We start from the raw sequence: 9,650 nt of genomic DNA on the forward strand, positions 1-9,650 counted from the left end.
AAGGGTCAGAGTGTCGAGAGATGAGACGCAAAACATTAGATATCAGAAAATGTGAGAAGGCGGAACATCAAAAATGTCAAATATCAGAAGAAGGCTAAAATCTCAGAGGTTTGGAACATCAGAACCTCGAAACGTCATAGCCTTAATGGAATTCCATTTATAGAAAGTTTTGATCTGATAGAGAAAGCATAGCATCAGGCTAAATATCAAAGTAGGCAGAGCATTGGAACATGATATTGTAAGGGCTAAATATCAGAGGTTAAGATGCAGAGCAATGGTTTACAGAGGAATTTGAGTGCAAAACCAAAGAACTAGGGACCCTGTCTCTCTCCTTTGACAAGATATGTGGAAGCCATTGATTGGCCCATAGGAGATAACGTGGTAGATGGTATCATCACGGCGTGGTTGTATAGGGGACATGTGGTAGCAATATTATGAACTATTGGGAGGCCTAATGGGGAAAATATAGGTGACATGTGTCACCATGATGGAGGTGCAATGTGGATATGATGATGACAACATGACATCATCTTGGAGGTCAGAGTACCAGAGGTCGTATATCTCGTAACTCCTATGTAATTTCGTTTTGGAAAAGTTACGATAGAGGGGGTTCCCAATGTGACTATGATATGGTAGTGAGAGACTGAAAGAACCAAGGGTGAAAAATAGGGCCTAGCACCTAAGCACTATGGAGCATATCAAAGGTTGGAGATTTTAGAACTCTTTTGTAAATCCATTTTGGAGAACATTTATGATATGTGTGAGCTCTTGATGTGTTGGCGATTGGTTGTGGAGCTCAAAGAATCAAGCGGTAGAGAAGATACATAAGGAGATAGGACCCCAACTGGATCCTAAAAGGCTTAGCGCCTAAGTGGTATACTGACAGTCACAACACTTCGTACCACGGTGGAAAAAACCATAAGGGGATAAAGGTAAATCCTAGTATTATAATATTGTAACATATTATTAATAAAGTTATGTGAAGTTTGCACTCCTAAAGACCAACATAGAGGTTTATGTAGGATGGATGAGTCAAAAAATGAAAAGAAAATGAGTGTAGAGGAGTTGGTAACTAAAATAAATAGTGATTGTTAAATATCATTGGTTCGAAGCAGCGATGACCACGATTGTGTAGGATAAAATAATGGAGTTTGTCATAAGTTGAGACAAGCCATCAGAATCTTGATTTTGTGGTAAAAGGATTTGAACAAAGATTAGAGTTTCGAGGATAAGAGATTTATTCATAGGAATGAAGAGTTGTTGTGTGTATGAAAGAATTCCTTGTGGGAGTGCACAGGTTGATTGATATTTAACTATTAGCAGGGAGATTGAAACGAAGACCCATTCACAAAATTAATTGTACTCCAACCACAGTTGGTGAATGAATGATGCCCATTCTCATGTTTTAATGTAGCAGAAAAATTCAAGCAAGAGACACAATAGCAGGATGGAGATCCATGCTACCTATATGGAATAATGCATTGTCAGAGTGTGCAAGTTGAATGAGATTTAATTTTCAGCATGGAGAATCACATAGAGACCCATTCACCAAATTAATTTTATTGCAACCATAGTTGGTGAGTGAACAATGTGTATTCTCATGTTTTAATGTAGTGACAGAATTCAAGCAAGAGACACACAACAAGATGGAGAAGCCATGTAGGAGTATTCATGGGTCATGTAAATGGCAGGTTTATGGTTAATGGAGACAACTTCAACCAACATGTCACATAGGAACAAAACATAAGAGCATTGTTAAACAAAGTGGGCGAGGTTGTATTGTTTCCAGTGAGAAATTTTGAGAGTTGTGTGCAAGTGTGGATTGTTGAGGAGAGGAAAAGTGTATGTATGCAGCATAAAAGAGGTTTTGTGTGTCTATACTACAGATAAAAGGGGTTTAGTAGGCCAATGCTACTATGTGAGGCTGACATTTCCTATGGAAGCATAGAGGTACAAGATCAGAAGTATGGTACTACAATGAAATAGACTTTTATTTCTTTGTATATGTAATTGTCACTGTTTTCAGTTTGAATATTGTATGAGAGGTATAGCAATGGCTAGAGTAGGTAGTGGGATAGCTAATAATAATTTGGCACCTCTTGGAATGTAGGAGCTTAATTTACATCATAATAACAAACATAGTGTTGGTTTTCTCCCTTTCGTTTTATATGTAAAAGTACCTATGACAATATGTGTATGTCTCTCATGTGATGGATTGTTTTTACATGTGAATGCCTTATCTTGTCACTAATTTGTATTTTTTGTCAATTATCTCACAAGTAACTGAGAGTAGAGGAAATAATTAAATACTTATCCATAAAAAAAATTAAGAACCTAACTATTACTATTTCACCTCGCTCTTAGTAATTCCTTATTCCAATAATTGGTATCAATCCCAAGTTCCTTTTGGAAAGTCTAACCACTGGAAATAGATCCATATGGTTGTATGTTTAGGGAAGATATTCAAGAGTCTTACTCATGCAAGATATCATTCCTTAATGGGCAAAACTATGCCTCCTGGGATGTTAGGATGGAAGACTAGTTTATGTCTCTAGGAGTAGATGTTTGGAGATTTGTACTAGAAGATTATAATGTCCCTGATGTCCCTCCCACTGATGCAAATGACAAATTTTTTTATGGAAATAATGTTAGATGTAAAAATTCCATTCTCTTTGGCCTCAGTGAATTTGAACTCGTAAACGTTATGCATTGTAAGTATACCAAGGAAGTGTGATTAAAACTCAATTCGAATCATGGAGGAGATGACAAAGTCAAGCAAGCCAAAATTTTAACCTTTACAATGTGGTTTGAAATCCTAAAAATGAGTGAAGAAGAAAGCATGGTATAATACTTCCACAGATTTAATGAAGTAAACAATATGACTAGAGGACTTGGTGAATAATTCAAGGAAGATATTATTGTTCAAAAGCCTTAAGATCTTTACCCATTAGATTTAATGCCAAAGTATATGCTATTAAAGAAATGGATGATTTAAAGAATCTCAAGATGGATCAGTTTCTTGGTACCCTCACAGCCTATGATATGAGAGTAGAAAGAGAGAAGTTTGAAACCAACAAAGTAACATTCAAATTGTCCAAGAAGACCAAGGAACATAAAGATCATTAGGATTTCTCCAGATATGAATATGATCAAGAGCTCATTCAATTTTCCATGAAATTAAAGTGTGTCTGAGGAAAATATAAAGAAATGTTGGCCTTTGAATGCTTTTATTGTGGAACAGTTGGACACTTTTTGTCTAAGTTCCCTTACAATCAAAGGGCAGAAAAGGAAGATGATCAAATATTTAGAAACAAATCTTAACAACATTAGAAGAATAATTTCTATAAGAAAAAGGTGCTCTACTCCAAATAGGATACTTCAACACCAGAGTCAGATAATGAAATCTCTTCAAAAGGCGATTTAGATAAGTATTTACTAATGGAATTTGGAGCATATTGCAAGAAAAAAGTATTACTAACACTGAAGAAGCAGAAGAAGTAGGAATAGTGGAATTTGAAGGGGAAGTCATTAGTGCTCTTGATGAGTTAAAGAAGGAAAAGAAAAATAACGAGCAGAAAAAATAATAACTACATCGTGCTAGAGGAGGTATGTACAACTCTAACAATGAGGAGTTTTTTTATCAAAGGAAAAACTTGAAGAAGCCATTAAAAACAAAAATAGTTTAGCCTTTCTTCTAGAATAGAAACAAGGAACATGTGAGAAATTAGAAGAGAACAAGCATTTAAAATAGGATTTGTTCAAGGTAAATAAAGAAAATATCTCAAAAGCATGCAAAGATGAAATTTTGTCCTTGAAAGCCAAATTAGAATAAGCTAAATGAACAGAAGAAGTTCTTAAATATTTGATCGATGAATGGGAAAAGTAATGTAAAATTCTTGAGGAATAGATCATATCTCTGAGCATGGATCTTGAGAAAATGAAGACCAAGAAAGGTATAAATGAAAATTTTGTATAAGGAACAAGAAATGTAGATAATGTTATAAACATGCGAAGGTCTTAAAGAAAATAAAGAGGCATGGGATGCTACAGACCATAGGAATCCTCTATGGGAAATATGAACTTCAAGTGCATGGGATTTAAAATCATAAATCGTTCTCTCCTATAATGAGTGATGTTAAATTCTTAAAATATAATAATTTTTGGCACAAAGAAAGTGAGTGCAAAAGTAGGCTAGAGTACCTGTCCATGTCTCAGAACACTTGGCAACTAGATTTTCAAAATGATAAGGATAATTGGAAAACAAAATATGGAAAGAACATAGAATGTGGACTATATCTATTAGCACATAACCAATAAAATAGATGGTATGAGGATAGTGGTTTCTCCAAGCATATGATTAGGGATAAGAGAAAATTTTTGTTACTAAAGGAAAAGGAAAAGGGAACAATGTCACTTTCGGAAACAATGCCCCAACAAGAGTTAAAGGTAAGGGCATATTGAGTCTTGATGAATAGGTTAAAGCCTAAAATGTGTTGTACATATAATTTCTCAAACATAACTTGAATAGTGTAAGTAATATGTGTGATAATGGATTTAATGTGACCTTTCTCTCCAAGGACTATGAGATCCAAAATTAAGAAAATGGAAAGCTAGTGGGAAAAGAAATCAACACTCACAATAATATATATGTCTTTTATGAATCAAGAGTAAGTTTCTATTTGGGAAAGTCAAGTAAATCCTAATTATGGCACAAGAGACTTGGTCATATGAATTTTTATAGGCTGGTAAGAGTCAACAAGATAGAAGTTGCGAGAGTTTTTCCAAGATGATCAGGGCTTTATAATTCAATAATCACGTCATGTCAATTTGATAAGGAGACTATGACTCATTTAAAAGTGAAATATTTTTATTCCTCTAGACAATTGGAGCTAATACATATAGATACATGCGATCCAACTAGAACAGAAAGCCCAAAAGGAGAAATTCATTTTATATTTCTTATTGATGACCTTACTAGGGCCGCTCGGATTGTTCTCTTAAAGGTAAAGTCAAAAGTGTTTAAACATTTCAAAAAAAATAAACCTTGAGTATAAAATGAGAATACAAAGGAGGGGAATAAACTTAAAGAGAGTTTGGAGAATTCTTTGAAGAGCATGGCATAAGGAGGAAATATTATGTGGTTGGAAATCCAGAACAAAATGGGGTAATTGAGAGAAAGAACATAATAATCCAAGAAATGGTGAGAGCTATGATGGATGAAGAAAATTTACCTCACATCTTCTAGGGAGAAGAAACACAAGAAATGGTGTACCTATAAAATAGAACAAAACTGAGATCTAATAGTGATAAACATGCCTATGGTTTATGAAAGGGAAGACCTGCATCAATTAAACACTACAAGGTGTTTGGAAGAGAGTGTTTTATCAGAAGGAATGATAAAAATCCAAGAAAGTTTTATTCACGCACTGATGTGGGTATATTACTCAAGTACTCTGTTCAAAGTAAAGGATACAAATGTTATAACAAACATACAAAGGGGGGTTAAGATTTCATTGGTGTAGTATTAGATGAAATAGATTCACAACCTGATTCCTCCAAAGTAAACATAAATTGAGATGGAGAATAGAATTCAAACATTAGGCCCTAAGACCGAGATGAAGAAAATTGAGATAATGAAGACATGGAAACAAGCACAACTCTAAAGCCCAAAACACCTTCTAGAAATGTATAGAAAGAACATCCTAGAAATAAAATTCTTGGAGATTAAAGACTTGGTGTTCATACCAGGAGGAAATTTGTTGGTAGTTAAAGTTGTGAAAATTTTACTCTTTTATCTTAGGTTGAGCCTAAAAATCTCATCCAGGAAAGTGAGCACAAGTTTTGGGTGAGAGCTATGAATGAAGAACTTCAACAAATTGAGAAGAATGACACTTGGGAGCTTGTTGAAAGAGTCAAAGAGAAAAATTACATAGGGACAAAATGGGTTTTGAAAAAATCTAAATGAGTAGGGTCAAGTAATTAGGAACAAGGATCATTTGGTATGCAAAAACGTATGCCCAAATATACAGTGTAGATTTAGAGGACAATTCTACACCAATAGCTCGAATGTAAGCTATCAAAATGTTTCTTTCCTTTTACAATCATAAAAACACCAATTTATATCATATTGATGTGAAGTCTTCATTTTTAAATGGAGATCTAGAAGAAGAGGATTATATTAAGAATCCAAAGGGATTCACACTCATCGAAAATGAAGGGATTGTGTGTAGACTTACAAAGGTCCTATATGGACTCAATAAGGATCCAGGGGCCTAGAATGCAAGAATGGATCAATACCTTCAACAACAAGGCTTTAGGCAATCTATTGTAGGCAACAATCTATACCTAAATTTTTAAGATGATCATCTGCTAATTGTTGTAGTGTATGTGGATGGCATAATCTTTGGCAACGAGCTAGAATAATTGGGACATGAATTTGTAAAATGTATGTAGACAGAGTTCAGTACTTCCATGATAGGAGAGTTTTATTTCTTCTTAGGGTTGAAAATTTCTCATTAAAAAGATGTGATTTTTATCTTCCAATCCAAGTACCTACGAGAAACTATGAGGAAGTTTCGACTAGAAGATTGCAATCCACTTAGCAAACTTATGGTTACAGGTTGCAAATTATGAAAATAAGATGAGACATCATTGCTAAATCAGACTGAGTACAAATCAATGGTTTGAATCTTGTTGTATCTCACATCTTTGAGACTAGACATTATGGGAGAAGTGAGTCTTGTGGCTACATTTCAAGCTTCCCCTCATGAAACTCATGTCATCATTATCAAAATAATTTTCAAATATATTCAAGGAACAACTGATAATGGACTCTAGTATGATAAAATCAGAGAGTTTATGTTTAAGGACTATACTGATGCTGATTGTAAAGAAGTATTGATGACTAGAAGAGAACCTCAGGTACAACATTATTTTTGGGAAACTACTTTATGTCTCGAGTCAACAAGAAACAAACCTCAATTTCTTTAACAATGGTTGAAAAAATGTATATTGTAGTTGCCACTTGTCTCTCACAAATTATATGGATGAATCACACATTCAAGAACATTAAGGTAGAGATGAATCATTCCATTCCAATAATCTATGATTATACTAGTGACATCAGTATCTATAAGAATCTCGTCACCCACTAAAATACGAAGCACATCCTTATCAAGTTCCATTTATTAAGAGAGGAGGTTCCAACTAATGTTGCTTGACTTGAATATGTGGCCACTAAAGACCAACTTGCAGATATATTTACTAAGCCACTGGAAATAGAACCCTTTGAATATCTCAGGCATTAGATAGGGGTTGTGAATCGCCCTCCCAAGTGACTCAATTATAATGTGTGTTAGAAGATACTCAACATATCAGATAAATTGAACAGTATGTTGCAGTGATTTATGGGAGTGTTCAAGAGAATCCATTTCCATTGATGCCAAAGGAGGAGAAGGTTACTAGTGCATCTGAGAAGAAAAATAATGGAGAATATCATGTCAGGTTTCAAGGGGAGTTTATGTTTTTCTCATCAATGCCAAAGAGGGAGATTCTTGGAAAATTTATATTGAATGATTGATTGGTGGTGCTTGGTGTGTTGGCTTTGATTTCAACCAGACTAGCATTGAGGAATATTTTAGGGAGAGAGTTTACAACCATTTTTTAGGTAGAAATTGTGATCAAGGACTACATTGAACCATCTCCAATGAAAATTTCTTTGAATAATATTTCCAACAATCTGTAGAAGTTTAGAAATAGATGTTGAGATCAAAATTTATTGGTTGCTGAAGTTAGGGTCTTGAAGTCCTCAACATGCCAAAGTTCAAAACTAAAGGAGGTCGGAATATCGAAGGGTCAATGTCTTGAGAGCTGATTCTTGGAACCTTCAATATTGGAAGCCTTGAATAGGAAAAACATTGAAAAGGCCTAATATTGAAAGTAGGCTAGAATCTCGGAGGTTCAGAACCTTAGAACCTTGGAGCTTCGTAACCTTAATGTAATTCCCTTTTGAGAATGTTCTAATCTGATAAAAGAGGAAGTGAAACTTGATATCAAAAAGACTGAATATGGACCTTGTAAGTTTTTCTTAATGAGATCCCGTTGGGTCCCTATAATACTAGTGATTACCCCATTACTATTGTAGTTATACCCCTTATTTATATTGTCGTGCCCCTATTACCCCCATATTGTTATTTCTGTGCCCCATAGAATCCCTCTATTGTTATTTTTGTGGCTTTATATTATTATTGTTAGGTCGGCTGGATTATATTGTCACTCCTTAGACTCCTATATATAGAAAGGAGGTTGTGTCATTTGAATCATCCAAGAATTGTTCATTTAATTAATGTAAAGGAGGTTTCCCCATCGAAGAGGCTGAATTCTAAGGTGTTGATCTATCTTTTCTGTCTTTTCTTGAGCTAGTTTCATAACATTTGGTATCAGAGCTTTGGATTCTAGGGTTTCGCTGCTCCAAACAGGTCATCGTGGCATTTTCGTTATAACCTTTTTTCTGTGATGTTTCAGAAGTCACAAAAAAACCAATTTGAGAAGAAATCGCGTTGAACCTTGGGTCCGAATTTCAGAGCTTTTCGCGCGATATTTGCGGAGATATGATCTCAAGAAGTTGGTCTTTTTGCAAACTCCTGAATTACATTCAAAACAGGTGACCTGGGGAAAATCGTCATAACTTTCTCTCTGGGGATCGGATTGAAATTTTGTAAGAAGGTACAAAAAGAGGATGGACTGTAGTTTCTTTTATGCATTTTTCAGATCCAAAGATCGAAACAGTGACTCGTGGCACGTCGTACAAGTTCGATCTACTGAACTAGTCTATAATCAAGTCACTGTGGGATATTTCACATAACTCTTCCTTGGAGAATCCAATTTGGGTCAGACTTGTGGCACTGGAAAGAGGACACAGAGTGCTACTGCAGATCACAAATTCAGAACTAGATGATTGAAAAGTACAGAGATACATTAGAGGCAATATTGAGCTCCTACAAATTGAAAAAGGTGTGTATATTTTCTTAAATTTTTTCTTAAGCTTGGTTTGAAAAATTATTTTGAAGCAATTCAAAGGGAATAATAGAGCATTATTATCGGTAACTGATGTCCCGAGGAAAGAAAATGCAAACACCTAGTAAGGAACCTGAAAGCTCTATCATGACTCATGAAGAAGAAGAATAAATGCTATATGATATATCAAAATTACAAGAATAAGTGCAACGAGTGTCACTTGCACAAAAAGCAACAGAATCTAAAATGGATGGTTTAAGGAAAGATGTAGAAGCTAAGATGGATGGTTTAAAGAAAGGTGTAGAAGCTAAGATGGATGGCATGGAAGCTAAGGTGAATGGCATGGACGCTAAAATTGATTGCATGGATGATAAGATGGAAGAATTGAAGATAAATATGAATAAGTTGCTACAAGAAATGGTCACTAAGGGTGAAAGGGTACTAAAGGAAACTCATGATGAGAACAAAAGAAATGTTAATCATGATTCCATAGACTCTAATGTTGGATCAAAGACTCACCATGTTCCAAAAATCGATATGAGGAAGTTTGATGGCAAGGATCCCGCCACATGGATATTACAGATGGAGCAATTCTTCGATCTCAATAATGTGCAAAACACACAAAAGGTACGTAT

The sequence above is a fragment of the Pinus tabuliformis genome, chromosome 1_1 (genome assembly GCF_031772625.1).
Source record: "Pinus tabuliformis cultivar Carrire ecotype Pingquan chromosome 1_1, CPIR1, whole genome shotgun sequence".
In the NCBI taxonomy this organism is placed as follows: Eukaryota; Viridiplantae; Streptophyta; class Pinopsida; order Pinales; family Pinaceae; genus Pinus; species Pinus tabuliformis.